Raw genomic sequence first — 8888 nt, forward strand, 5'->3', positions numbered from 1 at the left:
AGGAAAAGAGGCTGCAATAGTACTGAATTTTTAAAAAATCAAACAAAAAACCCCACATATATTACTGCTAAAATTTGATAAAATCTGGGTAATTAAAAAATCATTCCTCTTTGGATTACTTTAAAGTTTATTGGTGGTATTTTTAGACACCAGAATATTTCTTTTAAACTTAATACAAAAAGTCTGTTTAATACTTTTTTTTCATCAGAAAGTTGCTTATCATAGACTTTGACACAGTCTCTTGAAAATTCATGAGGATCTAAAAAATTAAAAACTTGAAGGAAAACTACAGCTTAATTTGTAGTGCTTCAGAAGTTTGGGGTTGGCATTTGGTTTTATGAAAAGCTGGTTCATTTGGCTGACTTCTTCTGTTCAACTCCATGTGTATGTGAAATGATGGACAAGAAGAGCTATTTATTGTTCATTTCTAAATTTTAATCTCTTTGAATCTTTGATCAATAAAATTGAAAATAACCCATCTTCACTTTGGCCACTATGAGTTCTAGTAGTTGCTCATACTTAATAATGAAGAAAAAGAAAACATGCTGCAATTATTACTATCCTTTGCTTTCTTCTTTCACTCCTTTTTTTCCCTTTCCCTATCTTCCAGTGTGACTGTGGCATTGAATACAGCTGAGACAGAGCTGGTTCCAAACTCTGGTACTTATTTTTGGTTCATTAATTTTTGGCAAAGAAGGGACACTTAATAGGTCTGACATTCCCAGCTAGGTGGTGATTGATCAAAAGTCACCACAGTCAATGTTGTTATTTTTTCCAAATTTGTAAGTGTGTTATTCCCTAGGAGCCCACAAAAACAAAACAATTAGTTTGGCTTGACAGGAATGATGGTGGCTAAACCAGCATCAGAAGTGAAGGCATTCCATGGGATTACCTTTTCCCTCTCTTAAGTCTGCTGCAGCCTAATTTACAAAATGACAAGGTAATGCCTGCTTTATTTAAAGTGCATTATCTGCATTATGCCAGCTGCACTCTTCAGGAATGTGACATTGTTAAATGAGATTTCCACACACCTACAGGAATGTGCAGACACTGTATTTATTAGCCTAGTAAACATACAATCTTTTATCAATGACACCCAGTCTCTCTCTCCATTTCTTCCTGTTTGTGTTGTGTGTCTGTGTCAGCCTTGTTCTGAGCCAGTGCTGTCAGATGAACTCTCCAGAATCTGCTCAGCTGGAGTTGGGAATACCAGCCAGAAATAGCCAGCCCTGCTCAGATGCCCCTGCAGTCAGTAAGTGCCTATGGAAGGTACACACAGCTATTGTATTGTGCTCAAGCTGCTGGGCTTGAGCTTCTCCACTGGGGATGAAGTTGTAACTGGTGTGGGACAGTGGGAGGCTGGCAGCTTGCTAGAGAGGGTGGTTAGTGATGATCTGGGTGGCAAATCCAAATATTCAGATGCTAATCCAGCCTTAAGCCACTGAGCTACTGGGTACTTTTATGTAGCCAGTACCTTTCCTGTGACTTGATTTCCCCGTCTCTGAAGTAGAATCAAGTTGCTCCTGAATTGGAAAGATCAGATATTCTAAACAAAAACATCATTGCTCTTATTGGCAGGGAAAATATCCCAGTTGGATTGATTTGGGATTTCATAATGTTGGTAATACACTCCTGAATAAGGTTATGCTGCAGGTATTCAGTGGCTGACATTCACCTTGGCACAAACTAGGATAATGTGGGACTGGTGAAATTGATAATATAAACTTGCTTCATGCATATTTCAGTAATTCCACTTTGAATCTGTGGAAGATTCTCTGTGGGTGTTGATCAGGTCCAGAATATTGGACATCTGCCAAAACTCTGGCAGAACTTATTTTCCTTCATTTGGACATATACAACAACTCAGAAAATTGAGAATGTCTATTTTGGTCTTATCCCAGTAGGTTTAATGTCTCCCTAATTCTGATAACTGTATTTGGAGAATATGAGGAGTTGAATGAGCCCTGAGAAACTGTGCCTCCAGGGTTAATGAAAAGAGTAAATGAGTCTGGTCTGGTACCCAGCAAAGCAGTTCTGGATTGCCTGCTGCAGCTGGTAGACTTCCAGAAGGACCAGAAAGGGAAAACTCAGCTTTGTTTAAGCATACAGTTGGATGTCAAAGGCATGGGAGCCTGGAATTTCTGTCTGAGTTTTCCTGTATAGTGATAGACTCAGCAGGACATTGCTTTCTTTGGATGTCAATGTCTGACTCATTCTTGTCTGAGCCTTAGTAAAGCTGCAAGTAATTGGTGCTTCAGAGAAGCAGGGAGCTGAAAGTTTTCTGCTGATGTTTGATCTTGAAGGGAGTGAAAGATTGTTTGTATTATTTGAACTTCAGGAAGAAATTAAAAAAATGTTATCTAACTGTAGTGTTGAGTCATCTTAGCTGGCAAGTGTTAGGAGCTGCTTAGGTCAGCTGAAAGATTGGGAAGGAAAATACTGACTCAAAAATTTTCTTGTGTCAGCAGAGGGTCTCTGCTGCACTGTGGGCTAGGATTTAGAAGTGGAGATCTAAAGGAGGACATTGTAAACAGCAGCTGCTTTAAAATTAGCCTCATTCCTTTTCTTCTGACAATTGCATAAAGTCCTAGGAAATCCTACCATAGCAATCCCTTCTAGATTTTTAAGAAACAATATTCACATCTCTGTTATTTTCTAACCTAGTTACATTACTTAGTGCTTGTTTAAGAAAAGCTTGATTATATATTCTTTCCTTAAATTGGCTTTGTCTCAAGCACAAATTTCAGATGCATCCAAGTGATTTATATGCCTAATCTGACTGAATCACTCCTGAAAGTTAGACTTGACATTTTTACAAGTTTTATCTGTGGGCTATTGCTAAAATTAATCTGAATATGTTTTTTTCAACTTCTTTGGCTGAAGGTCTCAAGAACCTTGTGAACTTCTTAATAAATAATTCTAGTCTAAGTGTGAAAATATTAATTGACCTTCCCCTCATATGATGACAGCAGTATGACTTACCCTTGATGATGGGGAAAGTTTGGGAGTGCTTTGACAAAAAAAATCTAGAAAAGGCTTCAGCTGGGGCTCTCAAGACTTCACTTATTGCATATTCTACTGCAATTCCTGTGAGGTGCACTGACCAAGACCTTTGCCCTGGGCCTTGAGCACAATTTGGAGTGTGCCTGAACTTTGTTGCTTTCTAAAAGAGTCTCCAAGAGGCAACTACTTCAGTCTCCTTTTTGCTTTTTGCCTTCCCCCTGAAATAGAAGATGCAGCATGTTCCGTTACTTCTTCCAGCTATACATGCTGCATTTCTAGCATGCCAAGATCTGCTCTATTAAGAGTTGTAAATAGCTCGACTGTGGGAGGCTTTTCTTTACCTATGCTGTGAAATGGTTTGTCTTCTATCAGTTATTTGCATGAGGCATAAGAAATAAAGATTTATAGCAAAATAGGTTCTCTTTGGATTGCACCAGAAAATCTTTCATTCAAACAAGGGATACAGTGACATTTCCACCAGGTTCCTTTCTCCTTCCTTCTCCCTTTTGCCTATTATGTATCCAGGGGATGAAAACAGCCTGTCACTGGCAAGACTTTTCCATAGAAGGTCACACTTAAACCCTTGTGACCATAATTATTTTGTCTCCTTGCTCTCCAACACTGCCATGTGAATGAGGTCATGGTATTAAGTGATTCTAGCTGCTTAATATCTTCACTTTATGTCCTAAAGGACTTCTGGCACTTGAGCACTGTGTTTGGGGACTATTAGATAGGAATATTTTCTTGAGAATGTACTGACATTGTTGAATTTATATCCTTATGTGTTTCCCGTCTTTAAGTTATTATTTCCTCCCAATAATACAAATGATCCAAATGTCAAGATTCTGATTCTGTGCATTCTACAACAAGAGTGGGGGGCAGAAATCCCAACTCATTGATTTCAATTCAAAAAGGTAATACCCTCTTATAAAAACTGTGTTATTTCAGCCAGATTCCAATGCAGAAACATTAATCAAGGCACTTAAACTTTTCTTCTGCCATCGTGCTTAATATTTCTTTCTTTTTTCTCTAAAGTGTCAGGAAGTGGTGTCGAGTTGGCAGCAGTATATACCATCCCAGAGGAGGCTGTAAAGTAAGTGTTAGAAATGTTTAGTCCTGTCTATAAAAATGAGTTTTACTGAACTCTCAAAAAGTAGTAACAGAACTGCCTCTTCTAGCAGTTTTTGTGGTTATTAATAGATGTTAGTGCATTAATTATGTTCCAATGGAGATTTAAACTCTAATCCAAACTGTCCATCCAAATTGAATGCTTTCTTAACCTCAGTACTATCTGATAAAATTTCTGTGAACTCCTGTACATAGAATGAAATTTACCGCTGTTTGAATACGTAGGCTTGTGGGAATGATTATTGATTCATATAACTGAATATTGAGGAGGAGGCCTCTTTGATGGAGAGCTTGCCTTGAAGATTCATGTTACAATTCATCTGTTCACTTGTTTCACCACAGAAGTTATTGTAATTAAGGTAGCTCATACACTAGAATAAATTTAAGAGACTGTTAAAAAGATGGCCCTTCATCAGAATATCAGAATTATTTCTTGTTATTTCTTCAAAACAGAAATTTTATTATTTAAATAGTTACACTGCTTTTAATTCTCTTGCAACATAATTGTCAATGTGATAGTGCTAATATTAACAGTGTCATTTAACTTATTGAAGGGAACATAGAATCTGTCAGAAGTATTGCAGCCTTTGCTGCTGTCCTGGTAAAGAGGAATTGAGAATTTTTCCTTTTATTAAGATATAATTTCATTTTAAAGGAACATCTGCTTTTTGAATACCATTATATTCATGAGAATGATTGCTTTAAAATCTTTTTCCAGCATTGTTGTTCCCTCCCAAGCTTACTGTCAGTATTTTACAGTTTTTCTGAGGGTTCAAAATGCCACTGGAGGACAGATGACACATTTCAGTCTACTCTTACCATCTAATGTGTTACGTTCTGGTCTCAGGTTGCTTTTCCTTGAGCAGTTGGACACTATCAGTTGTCGGTTTCCCCTCTATTGTTTCTTTGCTGCAGAAGCTCAGCAAGTGGGAGATGACAGAGCGACTGTGCTGCCTCTGCTTGGGGAGCAGGAGAACTCTGATAGGGATATAAATTATTGGAAGAGTGTCCATCTCAGGAATTGCAGACAGACAGAGCAGCTCTGAGGAAATGCAAACTGTCAAAGATGGTTTGTTTCAGCTGAGGCTTGAATAACAGCAGAAGTAGAAAGGGGCAAAGCACACTGGAGTCACTGTATGTAAGTATTCTCAAATAATTTCTTAGACAGTTCACTTACCTGATGAGCAGAATACCACATGCATTTCTAGACATCACTTTTCATCTTTGAAGAATAAAAATTGCATTTCATTTAATGTGATGCATGAGCAGATTTTTTCTTTGCTGTTCTCTGAATATGTAGAATATTTTATATGAAGAATGGAATTTGAATTATTTGTTGGGGAGAAAACAAATATGCCTTTTGTTATGCCTTCCAAGTAAATGCTACTGTTTTAAACTGAGTATATACTGATACTATGATGGTGATGATACTGATACTGATACTATATACTATGAGGTCAATACCTTTTAATGGGACATACTTATAAGCCAGTAATCATCGTATTTAAGACTGGGTGTCCATAATTTCTATTTATGAAACTGTTTATATTTCTACAGTTTTCTTCAAGAGTCAGTTTATGGGAGGGTGTTAATAGCAATAATTTACCTGGATTTACACATGAGCAAAGCCAGTACTAAAAACTGGCAACCTGGAATGAGTATGCATAGAGTTTATGATAGTCCAAGACAAACTGGGGTTTATTTTTAAGGAAAATTTCTTATTTCCTTTGGTTCTCTACAAAAATGTAGAGGTTGGGTGTGTGTGTGTGTAGTTGGGTGTGTTCGTGATAACAAAAGAAAAAGTAATTTTGGGAGTTATCAAGAACTTTAGGGGACCAGTTTTGAAAAGAACCAATCAACTCCAACCAATGAAGATTAAGGAAGCTAATTAAGATTACATTGCACTGTACTGCACACTCAAACTGCTATGACACATGGAATAAAAGAGTAGCCTTTGGAATTTCTGAAACCTGGTTATTAACCTGCAATCACTTCTCAGTATGTTTTCCAAGCACTGTTTATTAGCAGCAGATTCAAAGCTCGTGTGCCTTCTATAGCAACAGCACTTCAGGTTTTTACAACATTTATGTGGTACTGCAACAGGCTAGACTTTTTTCATGTTTCACAAACTGATTAAGATGCCTTTTGGAAGTGAAAAAGAGGGATATAAGTTTGCATGGATGTCTTCTCTGAAAGACTTTGATTTGACTGTCTCTTGTCAGAGGCTCTAGATAAAGAGTGATTCATGTAACTAAACAGTTTCCACAGCACTTACCTAAACCTTTCTACTGAGCTCAATATAAGCAATGACAGAAGGGTAGCCAGTAATTCACTGAGGAATTCATACCCATTTCCTTTGTTTTCAATGTGACGGCATGTCCAATTACTCTGCTAATCTCAACAGGTCCTCTCTTGCACTTCTTGCCTTTATTGTTCCTGCAGCTTTCCTGATGTAGACTTAGCGGATGATGCTATTAGATGTTGTAAATATAGGTTCTTACAAGTACTTTCTGCATTTATAGAATAAATTGAGGACTTCTTGTTCAGCCAAACTGAATGATGACAGAGAAATTTCCCTATTATTAGGACTGACTAGAAATCCTTTCCCCTAAAATCAAATTGGTTTTGGTACTTCTACTGTGAAATCCAAAAAGTACAGCTCTTTTTAAGTCTTTTTGGTCTTCCCATAAAATAAGACAGATTTTTGTTTTAGTGACAACAATTTTCCCCACGGATTTATGACTGAAAAAGTTCCTATATAAAATAATATTAAACTTTACCTGTTAGCTATATTTAGGATATTTTGCAGAGTTTAGTCCATGCAAAATTCTTGTTGAACCCTAAACTGTTTTTTCAGTGTGTACCTATAGAACAAGTCAATGCATTCAGTGAAACTGTGGAGTACATATAAAAAGCTTTTTACAACAACTGTGTTAATTTTGTGTTAGTCATAAACTCAATAATACTTGATGTAGAAAACTAATTACTCTCTAAGGTGAAGGAATTGGGAATTGCTAATCTTTTGAATGCAAGTTCTATTGTTGTTTATCATTGCAATAGTGTTCTCGTGGCCTCTGCATTTATCAAAAAAAGAAATATCAGTAATGATGATCAGATAGGGTTAAACTCACAACTGAGTAGATTAACTAAGCTCTATCCACAATTTAAACCCATTCTTTCCCTGTTTCTTTGCTCTTTCTAATGTTTGTCAATGCCCTTTCAGTACCTCTGTTAGGGAGGGAAAGTCTTTCTATAGGTGCCAAATTTGGTGATGTGTTTACCTCCAGTTCCAGTGTTCCATGTGCAACTGAATGTACCTTGTAAAAACATTTCAGAGACTTTAAAGCTTTGTTTGTTACAGAACTGAGACTATCAAAGCTAGAAACAATTTTTCATCTAGTGTTCCCTCATAGTTTTGGGGTTTGCTCTTTTTTTTTAAGGTTTATTTTAATCTGAAGCTATCAAAAAAACATCCAGATCCTCCATGAAAGCAAAGATTAGATAGATATTGGCAGAAAAAACCTTTGTGGAATATTTGATTGGGAGATCAAGTATTTTGAAATCACACAGCTAATTAATTTCTCCATTTTAATACTAAAATCTATGTATCTGGATTATGATTTCTCTCTAAGAAATAGGGGGGCTTAGGTTTCATTCTCTTTGAAAAGATCCATTTATTATGAAAAGTATTACATTTTCAAGGCACTATTTTTGAAAACAGGATTCAGGTGTGTGAGATCATTTGAATTGCCAGGGTAATGATACTTCTAAATGTGTTTGTGTGTGATTCTGGCATAAATGACAGACTTTCACTAAACTTGGAGAAACATTCTTATGCTTCTGACTGTTTCAGCCTCCAGTGCTTGTGTGGCTCAGTATTAGCCAGCACTGCTTTGATGTGTGGCAGGACAAGGATAAGAAAACACTGATTGTAAATTTGTTTTTTCATATAGTTAGAGCTACATTTTAGCTTAGTTTATTTTTAGGTGAACAATATTTTATCAACTGTAAGCCATTGGTGAATCAGTGTGAAACTTCCCAATGGTTTATCAAAAAAAAAACAAGCAAAAATGTTGTTCTACTATGTTCCCCACCCACTTATGCAGAATTTCTGCTTTGCAACCCAAATGTACTGCTTAAATGGCCCAGCTGATTATATGATTTGTTGCAAACACTGTTAGACTTCTTTAAGTGGTATTAAAAAAATACAGGGAATATTGGAAAAAATACAGGCAAGTAGCTGTTTTGATGTTTAATAGACACAAGAAAGTTTTGTATTTAAAACACAGCTTTCGATCCTTTTATGATATCTCTTATACCCAGTCTCCAGCATTTGGATGTATTCATGAGTCCAGTAGTAGATCCTCTGTTTTCAACTTTGAAAAAACAAAGTGGAAACTCATCAGAAGGTCAGATGGAAACATTCTGCAGCCTACATCAGATTCTGAGCTACATGGCCTTTAAGCTGCCTGAAGAACAATTGGGAAGTGTGGGAATTGCTCTAGAGAAGTCCTTAATTGTTTTGGGATTTATTCAACATATTCTAATTTTGGATGAAAGATGTGATTATGGAAGCACATAATAAGCATTCTCTCCTACACTCACAAAGAGTTTGTTTTCAAATCATTCTTTGTTATAAATGCTCAGATTCTGTGGCGTTGTATCAGCCCATGCACGTGCTTCAGTCAGGTTCCAGAAGGGATTCCTAAAGATGCAGTGGTATTTTTTTTTCCTTCTAAAAAGGAAAAAAATTCTTA

General features: G+C 36.6%; 1 long non-coding RNA gene across 1 annotated transcript; it reads left to right on the plus strand.

Moving 5' to 3' along the window:
• The first annotated feature begins 1151 nt into the window (after window positions 1-1151).
• LOC128816926 (uncharacterized) lies at window positions 1152-5313 on the plus strand. Its single transcript, XR_008440055.1, has 3 exons — window positions 1152-1252; window positions 4039-4096; window positions 5047-5313. It is a non-coding gene; the product is annotated as an uncharacterized LOC128816926 (long non-coding RNA).
• The last annotated feature ends 3575 nt before the right edge of the window (window positions 5314-8888 follow it).

The sequence above is a fragment of the Vidua macroura genome, chromosome 19, assembly GCF_024509145.1.
Source record: "Vidua macroura isolate BioBank_ID:100142 chromosome 19, ASM2450914v1, whole genome shotgun sequence".
NCBI classification, from domain to species: Eukaryota; Metazoa; Chordata; class Aves; order Passeriformes; family Viduidae; genus Vidua; species Vidua macroura.